The following is an 11,316-nucleotide window of genomic DNA, read 5'->3' on the forward strand; positions in this document are numbered from 1 at the left end:
GCTGACGGTGGAAACGGGACATGTAGTGTGCATGTGTGTGTAAGAGAGAGAACATACCCCCTCCCCAGCACTTGACCATATGTCCTTTGCGTCAGTACAGCAACAGTACAGCCTCTACAGTTACAGTCAGATTTGGTGAGAAAGACAGACACGTATGATGGAAGGTGGAGGACATTTCGTTGTGTGTGTGGAGCAGAGGGGGAGCTACAGAGCATTTTTGAAGAAGCAGATCTCTCTGTATCATCTTACCATCAATAAATCTGGGAGCTTGCTAAAGTGCTGACATAAATTAGCCTGCGTCCCCCCCAACCCACCTACTAATCTAAAACTTAGCCTTTTCTTATACACACACCCCTCCTGCTCCTCAAAACCTGTTGGAAACACGTGCAGAAGTGCACATACAAGCAACCATACGCATCCATGCAGGCAAGCAGCACAGACACCCACAGAGTTTTGGGTAATTAGCAGACGTCTTTCTCTGTGGTGAGTGTGTTTCCTCCTCAGGGTCATAGATAGCAAAACGCCTGTTAAACTTTATATTCCCTGATGGGGTGGAAAAGAGAGCAAAACAGAAGGAGAATACACTCTCGTTAATACAGCGCTGTGTGTTTGTACACTGTGTGTGAGAGTCTGTGTGTGTGTGCATGCATGTGTTTCCATGCTCAAGCCAAATGTTGTAAAGGTGAAAAGACACTCTTTAACCCCAATTTAGACCAAGCCTTAAAACTCGACACTGCATCTGCGAGGAGGCACAGCCAGTATGTGTTTTATACTCTGCATTGTCTCACAGTTGATTCCTGTCTTCCACAATCTGGGAAATTAACTAATATAAAAAAAAATAAAAAAAATCACTATATCCACTATTAATTGACATTCGATGCACCAAACAATGAATCAATGAATCAAATAACTTTTGTGTGTGAGTACAGAGAGGAAAGCTCTGAAATATATGCCATTAAAATAATTTGAGTTTCAGAGAATGACAAATATGTTTAAACAGTTTGCTTTCAATATGTTATAATTTAAGTTATTTAATAAAAAATAGAATAAAACAGACAATAACTGTTAAAGTAAGAAGATACTGCAGAGACATCAATAAACAGTATCAACAGTATTCACACTGGTCCACTCTAAAGCAAATAATTTTCCTGTTTACAAAAAGAAGGATGTGGGAGCTTTTAATGGACTCAGCAAAAAAGCTGCTGCAAAGCACTTTGGCATTTTAAAACACACACACTTTTGGTGAATTAAAGAGATTCTGGAGATAGCTCTGAAACCCTATCCTGTGCACCTCAGCAGATTCTAAAGCCCTTTTTCTTATGTGATCATTTTAGATAATTGAATAAATTCCCAGAGCTCTGTGTGGAATCAGAAGAAGCTCGACTTTGGTCAGAAGAGAGCTTTTAAGAAACCAGGAAGCACACATCAGATGCGCAGCAGTCGATGGTAATGTGATGAACATTTACATTTACCTGCCTCTCACCTTTCCTGTTGGTATATACCCACAATTTAAACTGCTCTGGTCAGTGCACCCATCCAGTTTGTTTTCATAAATATAAGGTATCAGTTTTTTTCCTCATCTGTAGCCTCCTCGTCCCTGCTACGAAAATGAAATATGTGGTGTTTTAGTGTGGGGGGTGTATGTGTGGGTGCGGGGGAGTGTTCGCAATGCCAGAACTAGCACTTTGGGCTGGAAAAAAGAGGTTGGAGTTTTTGTCAGACACGCAGCACAGACAGACAGGGTGAAGGAAAGGGTTTTTGAACGTGCAGTCCAAGAGCAACAGAAAACATTCCCTCTTGACCGTGTGGTCAAAAATGGGCGTAGAGGGATAGGCGGCATCTGGCATGTCACCTGGAGAAAAGGGGGAGTAAATATACCCACTTTGGCCCACGATGTGCCCTATTATTGCCAACTGCAGGCCGTGGGCACAAGGTATTAGAAAGAAAATGGAGGGAAACAGGTAGTACTGAGAGGGAGAGGCAGACAGGCAGATACAAAGAGCATCAGCAAGAAAGACAGGTAGACAGAGAGACGGAATCAAGTCTAAAAGCGGCAGTGAGAGGATACTGAGAAGCATGGAGGCATATCATGAACAAGGTCAGAAAGACACCGCTTGGCAGAACAGGAAATGATACAGGATATAGCTTCTCTCTCCCTCTCACCCTGCACTCTCTGAGGCCTGTGCTGTAAGTGACAGCGCTGCAGAGGGAAGTTGACATTGCTGAAGTATGAATTTCACTCGTTTTTGTTTTGTGGAAAACACAAAATCAAGGCCGTCTGTCTGGATCAGGGGCCAGGCCCTTGACCCCTAAATGACCCCTCTGGAGCAGACGGCAGAGTTTTATTGGCCAGTCAGATTCAATTTATTAAACACTAGGCAACTCTATTCTCAGTATATGAGTCTTTCCAAATGTGGTTATGATATGCATTTGGAAACAGGCGGGAAAGGTCCAGCATTTCAACCTTTTGCGTAACCACTGGTGTCCCATTAAATCATAGAATTTTTAAATAAACTTTCATGTATGATCAATTATAGTTTATGTTTAGTTTCTTTAGTTTTTAAATATATATTTTTTTAAAAGTTACTATGAATAAAACTAACATGTAGCACGGCAGATTAAACAATTTCTCAGAAAAAAAAAACAGTGAGTGTGTCAAACAGATCCATCATAACGTTGTATTCAAGCATACATATCTGCGTACACATGTATATTTACACACAAATATACACACGAACATGCACTCACAGAACAGCAGGAAATACAATATGCTCAGCTATGGAGTGTTAAAGTAAAGTGAGACCTTCCTGTAATCAAAAGAAACAGTGTGCTACAATGAAGGCTGTTTTGAACAGTCTGTGACCTGAGGGATGGATCCTTCTGTTGGAATGAGGAAGAGAAAATGGACACTAAGCTGTGTGTCACAGAAAGAATAGAATAGAGTGAAGCAAAATAGAGCAGCAGAGAAGTGGCTGTCTGTGCAATCTTAACGACATTATGCTTTGTTTAGCTGGGATCTCTTTTCTATTGGTCCTTTGTCTTCTTTTCCTTTCTCTGCTCTATTGTCTTTTCTTCACTCCTGGAGTTGCAGGTTGCACTGTGTTTGTGAATCTCTCAACATCCATGAGGTGAATGGATAGAGGCTATGCAAGTGCTACACACACACAAAAAAGGGCTCGGCAGATTCCCTTTCTAAAATCAACAAGAACACCAGTCTGAAATTATTCTGCTATCACACCACTAAAATACACACACAAACACATATTTCAATCTCCAACCCTGGTGAGACTGGCTCTGCTATTTTTCATCCCTCTAAGTTTATGTGTTGCAATGTTGTATCAGGTCTGGGATATGGTTCTCCACTACATCTCTGACTTCACCTGCTGCTGAAGCTCTTTACCAGAACACTGGGAGTTAACTGCTGCCATAAATAGTCAAAGGAGCGTGTGCAGCGATCTGCAGGGCAGCACAGGGCAAAGATATATCTGACAGGAAAAGAGCAAATCTTGTCTCCATGCTACCTGCTGTAAAAAGTCGCATTTCAGTTCTTAAACCAGATCAGAGACATTTTTTTCATTTAGAAATAAATATAGAAAAGTTATGCAGGATGTCTACAGCACACTAAATTTGATTTGCCAGGTACAGCCTCAGACCCGTTTCACACATGGACAGAGCATTTATAACAGGAGATCAATCATGTCAGTTCAGTGAGGTAGAAGAATATCAAAATTCATTTTGATTTTATAAGGCAGCACACAAAGCGTTTGGTTATATCTACACATACTGAAGGTATTTAAGTGTTACTGTTGAGAAAATCCACCCTATGCATTAACAATTTATAAATAAGTGCCGATGACAAGGTCAGTGACTAAAAAACATTTGCTTTGGGTCTGGCGTCACTAATATTTGCAATGAAAATTTTGACTTACAACACAGTAAGCATTCAAATGAGAATCTTACACTACCTCTAATGATAGGAAATATAATGACGCGTGCATGTAGAAAATCCCCCGACTGACAGTCTAGTGATTGTTTTCTGAATTGTTGCTAGACGAAATGCAACTGGTTTCATTAAAACAAAAATATAATTCTGAGAATCTTTTCCATGGATGAAAGTTAAAGTTAAATGATTATGCACTAAAGAGGAATTACTCTTTTATTATTGAAGCCTACTGTAAGATGTTCTGTAGCAGTCTAAACCAGACTGATAAACCTAAAGGCAGTGACTCAGGTTAAGAGTCCAGGACCATAACACCCCAGTAAATGAACACACAGCATATTGTTCCTCTGTGGCTCATTGCTGCTCTACCTGCTAATTAAAGGTTAATTGCATGGAATAAGTCTGCAACTCTTGACGGTGGACTATATTTCTGTCTATAGGGTGGGAAGGATATCTGGGATTTATCAACTAGTTTAAGAAGTGAGACCCAAGTTTGATCTAATTCAGTATGTAAGTAGGTACAAACCAACATATGGGAATGTGTGCACCGTGTGTTCACATATATACCACAAACTACACACACACAGAAGAATCTGGAGCTCCCTCTGTCATTTTTAATCAAGAATATGATCCCTCAACCCATCTGGGTTTTCTGAGTTGGTGGGCTGAAGCCTGCACACAACAACACATCTGTTTATGGAGAACTAAGACACTCACACATACATACATATGCAAACCTAGATAGACAATCTGTGAGGTAGCTGAAGTTTAGACCACCAACTGTATGCTGGGAGTTTGGCCTTAGCCATCGCAAAGAGCAGATGGTACTAGTCTGTTATTTGACATTGATATTGTAGTAACAAATCAAACACACACATTCAAATGCAGAACCTATCTTGGTTACAAAAACAATTGTTGCGCAAAAGCAAAGTGAGTGAACGGAGGATAATTCCGGTTGTATTTTCTACAGTAGTAGGAGTAATTATTTCAGTTGTGACAGTGTCTATGTGTGTGTTTGTGTGTGTGCCTGTCTTGTGTCTTTGTTCTCTTTCAGGTAGATTTAGTCAGTAAATCCATGTACTACAGTCAGTGGCCTCCTTATCACAAAATGATCCTCTCTGCTCACTTACTGAATTGGCTTGTGTGTGTCTGTGTGTCTATGCATGTATGTGTGTGTACGAGGACAGAGGTTAATAAGATAACATTTGGTAGACCACCTGCCAGGAAGCTCAGTTTGCTAAATACAAAGTCTCATCTATCCCATCACAGAGTTTGTGTGTGTGTATGGGTTGGGGGTTTACCGTTTACCTGAGCAACTGAGGTTCAAAAGTATTTGATTACTGATAATGTTAAAGGGCAAGAACCATGTGATGAAGAAATGCAAAACATGAAAGCTGCACGTTTTTACCACAGACACACAGACATGTGAACGCACATCAAAACCAGACAGAGAAACACAGTATCTCATCCCCCTGAAGAGTTTCTGTTACCCTGCCATAAATCTAAATTTTTTGCTTTAACTTTATTTTAAAAACATTGACGTGAAAACAATTTAGAACCATCTCCATCTCAACTAGTTTGTGTTCTTAGACTTGTGCCTTAACGGGGCCTGTGATAGGAACACGTCACCGTTGCTTATCGTTAGTCCAGGGCCAGAAGCAAAGTGTTGCTATTGAAGTGGACATTAATGAGTTCTGTTACCAGCTCATTGCCCCATAACCTGCAGGAGAGGAGTGTCTACAGCATTAGCTTTAACTAGGTACATGATAGCAATTCACTGGGCGTACAGGTGGAGAATAGAATATATGTTTTGTGTCTGTAGGTACATTATAGATTAAACATGTGTCCTGTATGAAAGTTTATGTTCCTATGCACAAGAGATTAAGCTGAACACACATTTGCTTTGTATACGCTTGTGTAGACGTATGTGCACGTACTTCACAACTAGAGGAATTTTAATTGTCTGAGACAAAGGAGGATTTCTTTTTTTCCTAGTACATCTATCTTTCACTCCTTCACTCTCCTTTGCTACTTTTTTTTTTCACCGTCCTTTCTTCCATGAAACAATAAAATTGTCTGGCCCCTAAGTTATGGAGAGCTTTTGAAGTGGCTAGAGGAGCCAGTAAATTCAGTGGGCACCTTTGGGAGCTGGTTCAGTGGTGCAGTGGCTGCAACTATATTTCACATGTGCATGTGTGAGTATGTGTGTCTTCGCATGTGCATGCAGGCTCGGTGGAGTCTGTGTGTGACACAAGTGTGCTTAGGTTTGCTGTGTGCACGTGCATGTGTGTGTAAATGTTTTTGTGGCTCTATTTCATTGTCACACTGATTATTGACCGTCTACATCAGGTTTCCCAGCATGCCATAAATCATGCTGGAAAATCTGCATTAGGGATGCACACACATAACACACAAGTGTTTGTGTGTGAATGAACTTGCATGAGGACTATGTGTTGTATGGCTTTCGGTGCAGGTCCATCTTTGGGTATGTGTGGCCACAAGCTGGTCTGGTAGCACTTAGTGGCTTTTATAGGAGATTGTTGAGTCACCTGTATCTGTGGCGGAGGACAAAATAAATCTCTCAGGCTTTTTCTCCAGCAAATCAGTGAACACAGTTGCCTAATGTTGCCATATTCTGTGTACTGCAAGTTTATGCAAGACAGATTAAATATTAGTTGCAGAATGTGCATGGCAGCTGGTTGTGTATTTAAATTAAATTTTTAAGAAACTGGGCAACCTGAAGTACACAACCCTCCGTTTTTGACCACTCCTATATGTTTGCGGTCACCTTAATGTGTCAGGGCCTCAACTCATTTTAGATTGGCGACTGGATCCTTTTTTTAAACATCCCCTAACCGTATATGGCCATGTCATATAGGGGTTAAAGCACCACCAAAACCTTCTGCTTCACTTTCTACACAGTTACACTGGCACTCCATATATCTCCTGCCACCACTGCACTCTCTTTTAGAGATATCAGTGATAGAAAATTCCAGGTCAGTCCTCAGATCATGTTCCTGAGAATAATGGGTGGGAATTGTGAACTCCCTTCTAAAGGAACAAAATTCATGAGATCTTTATTTGTTCGGCCAAAATGCAGCCTTAATTGAATAAATAGCAAGTTATGGTATCCACTCTTTTACAAGCTAGGGCTCCACTGATACAAGATTAGGATTTTCAAGTTTAAAAGGTACAAATATATTTTAAAATGCCTGTTTACGCAACTGCTCCTGTAGTGATGAGCCAAAAAAAAAAAACTAATTTGAGCTCCTGTGTCTTTTAGGCCTGCTCTCACCAGTCCCACTCTGTTCCATGATTGGCCAGCTTGAGGAAGACTTCTGATGGGCCTAACTATGACCGGTGCATGAACACTCAAACTGGCGCTAGCCATGAGCAAAGCTGTGGCAGCTAACTGTACCTGAGCAGTTTGGAAGGATGGAGCACTGACTCGTACACGGGTTATGGCCTTCAGTACTGCCTGGTGGCAACCGGTGCAGCATTTTGAGCTCTTGAGAGCAAAGCAAATTGGCCAGAATGAAATCTGGGCTCTTCTACCACGCAGCATGTAAAACACATTCATCCTAAGCTTTCGGTCTCTGGCTCTGAGTAAGTCTTCACAAAACTACATGTGTAACATCAGACCACGAAAAGCACCATATGTCCCTATTATTCCATTATCCAAGTTGCAACCAAACAAGGATCAGCTTATCCCACATTAAGGAAACTAGTATGGAGTCCATTGTCTTGCTCAATCATACTTCAGCAAGCACATGTGCTTCTTGTGCTTGACTGACTGTGCTTTGACCCTGAAGCTGTCATATAACAATTTGTGGAACCTGCCAGCCTCACTGATTCACCAAATTGATATGATTCACCATTACAGGCCCCACCCATTCTCTAAAACTTCAACAACCTGAGCCCTGTGAGTCTGTCACTTCCTTATCTATAGTTACTGACTCATACCTTCTGTACTATATATCTGTGACACTTCAGTATTCAGCCCACTCTACTAATTGCAATATCACAATGTATTTATAATACTGCAGCATTTTAGGTTTGCAACAGGAGAGAAAGGGATGTGAAAACAGGAAAGGAAAGATGTAGATACAAAGATATAATATGCAGCAAGAGGTCATTAATAGCCGTTTTATATAACTTCCCTCTGTCTCTTTCTGCTCCTGTCTTCTTCTTCCTCCCCTTCCTCCACCTCTCTCTCTCTCTCCTTATCCCTTGCTCTCTCAGTTTTCCTAGACACCTGTGCAGGTCTAGTGTTTCAGCCGAGTCCCTGAAAAATAAATGCGGAGCTCCAATCTCTTAATCCACTCGGCTCCACGCAGCCACGTCACATGACACCGCCACGGCCGTCCTGATGCCCAGACAACTCTGGAGGCAGAGGTTGTTGTGTGTGTGTGTGTATGTGTGTGTGTCTTGAGACTGAAGAGGCCAAAGGAAAAGAAAGCCACAAGAAAATGTACGAGTTCTAGCATAAAGTACAGGCTGAGTGTGCACGTTGCTGTATCAGTAATTGTCCATTTCAGTGTCTCCCTGCTATATGAATTTAAGAGGAAGAACAAAAGTCAGGAAAGGGGGTGGGGGGTGGGCAGACTAATCTTTTTCATTTAAATCAAGGTGCTTGGTCTATGTTTTGTGTGTGCGTGCACATGTGTGTTTTGGGATGATACCCTATCCACAGCAATCAGTCTGACCTCCACTCTGGAGTGAACTGCTCTCAATGATTAATGGATCTGCCTCCGTGCTCAGTCGCCAAGGCAACCCGAAACCTGATAGCCCTCAGGAATTTGCTTGCTCGCCCTCAAAGTTCGGCTACGTGTGTGTGTGTGTGTGTGTGTGTGTGTTACTAGGCTGTGGGTGGGAGACAGGGTGAGGCCAAATGTGGTTCTTTGGAAAGATGGAGTTGGTTGTGGTAAAGATGGGAGAAGAGGAAGGGAGGCAGGTCCGACTCAATAAAACATGGTGATTTCTTGAAATTCTTTTAGTCCCTAATTGTATAAAATGTCCTGTATATTCTGATGTTCTGTCATGTCAGTCTAATCATTTGTGTTTTAGTCCATTAGTTACATACTACTTTTTTTTTTTGCTTCATACCAAATCACACCATCATCAGCATCATTACCCACTAGTTAGTGATGTGTGCGTTAAATAATGATGGTGAAATAATTTACCTACTGCCAAAACCCAGTCAAAAGTATCAACAGTACGTGGATAGGTGCATGAGTTCTTGTACACGTTTGACTGTGTCTTTGTGTAGAAGTCTGTGTGTCTTAGTCCATCTGAATCTGCTGATGAGTAAATCCATGTTAACAAGATGACAGCTCTTAAGTTGGAGTGCTGCTGCTCAGCGTGTGGACTGTATGCTTGACAGACCAACTTAACTCTACAATGTCCACTTAACACATTGATCTGGACACCATGGGGACTCATCAGATGAGGGCTCAGTACTGCTTGCATTTAGCACCATCTGATATTGGTAATATACATTTACATGTGAGGTATAAAGAAAGGAAAAGTTAGAGAGAAGTCAGTGAATGCAAAGTGTCAAGGAAAATGTTGTGAGACATGAATTCCAGATAAGGAAATATAGAGAAATCTTTTTCAGGGGGGGTTACATTTTTGATCCCCAAATAACTTGTGTGTGTACTGTATCTGTTTAACTGTCCATGTCTAAAATATGCAGACATATTTAATTTAAATATGTCATTTACATACACAGTTTGATTGTATATATTGAAGATGCTTATCAAAAAGATTAAAACGTTCTTATAAAAAACTAACTAAAGCTGTATTATTAGATTTCCAAAGCATGCTTCTGATTAATGTTTTTACTGACAGATAATGTTTGGAAGGTGGCGGTGTTTATGTTTAACTGTACACTTGTGCATATGAGAGGTTCTGTGTTTTCGCATGTTACAGTCTTAGTTTATGTGTGTATGTGCTGAGTGAGGGACGCAGTGGGGGTATCTGTGACAGTGTGTCTGGCATGTAAACCCAACCTGACCTAGTCTGGTCCCTCAGTACACACACACACACACACACACACACACACACACACACACACACACACACACACACACACACACACACACACACTCTCTCACATACATCCTGTGTTTTCACACTGGTTGAGACTCTTCTTACACCTTTGTGGTACCAAAGGATGCTGTTGTTAGTGTAACTTGTGCTAATGTTTTTCCAATGAGACAAGTTATCAGCACAAAAACTATTATGAATTGTTATTATTTGCAGAATTACTGACGGCAGTAAAGAAATAATACTGTTGTAGGGCTTTTCTTAAAATTACAAGTACACCTTAAGGCTTAATAGCTACACTCATCTGATGATTTAATAATAATAATGTCGAGTTGATAATAAGGGTTCAGGGTCAGTGTCTTGTCCAGGGACACATCACAAATCCTGAGGTTCATGGACAACCACCAAACCAACTGAGTCATGATCAGCCGGGTGTTTATTAGGTACATAAGCTAAACTAATGCTTCCAAATACAGCAAATTCTCCCTTCATGCAGGTGATGATGTTCAGCTTTTGTTAAAGCTGTTTAAGAAGAGTTGATTTAACCAATCACTAACTAAACTGATCATATTAAAAGCTGTAGTTTGTGCTGCTTCTAAATTGTGTTAATATACTCAGTCCATTTCTATCAAGGGGCATAGACTAAATAACAGAAAACACACACACACAAACAAACAAATAACAACAACAAAAACAAAAAAGGGACCAGAAGCTCAAAACCCACTGTTTAAATAATTTTGGAGGAAATGTTTTTTTTTATTCCTCCATCCGTTATTTTGCTAAATAGTTATATTAACAGCAAATAATATTTCTAAGTGTTACATTTTGTGCATCAATATAAAATATATTTCAACCATGTTTTGTCAAAGTCAGTGTCCTGTAGATTGTATGAAGTTTATTTTATTTTATAGATACAAAATTTAGTGACTGTCCGATAGCATATATTATTGTGTTTGTGAAGAGATGTTCTATGACTAAATATCTTTCATATCTCCAAAGCCTTCATAATGTCAGACCAAAACACGAATCTGTAAAATCACCTGGAATCTATACAGACAATGAATGTAGCATGAAGTGCTGCCCATGGTGCTGATTTTTAATGACAGGTGTTTAGATATGTGAACTAATAATATCAAAGTGTTTATTTTCTGATGTCTTAACAGGTGGTTTTGTGTGTGCTTATATGTGTATGATTGGTCATTGGTATGCATCTATAAACAATTCAAGTCAAGTGGAATTGCTGACAGCACGCTATTATCGTCACTCAGGCGAAAGCTGCAGAAATGTCTTTATGTGCTGAGAAAACGTGTGTGTATCCATATGCATGT

This window comes from Anabas testudineus, chromosome 15 (assembly GCF_900324465.2).
Source record: "Anabas testudineus chromosome 15, fAnaTes1.2, whole genome shotgun sequence".
Lineage (NCBI taxonomy): Eukaryota > Metazoa > Chordata > Actinopteri > Anabantiformes > Anabantidae > Anabas > Anabas testudineus.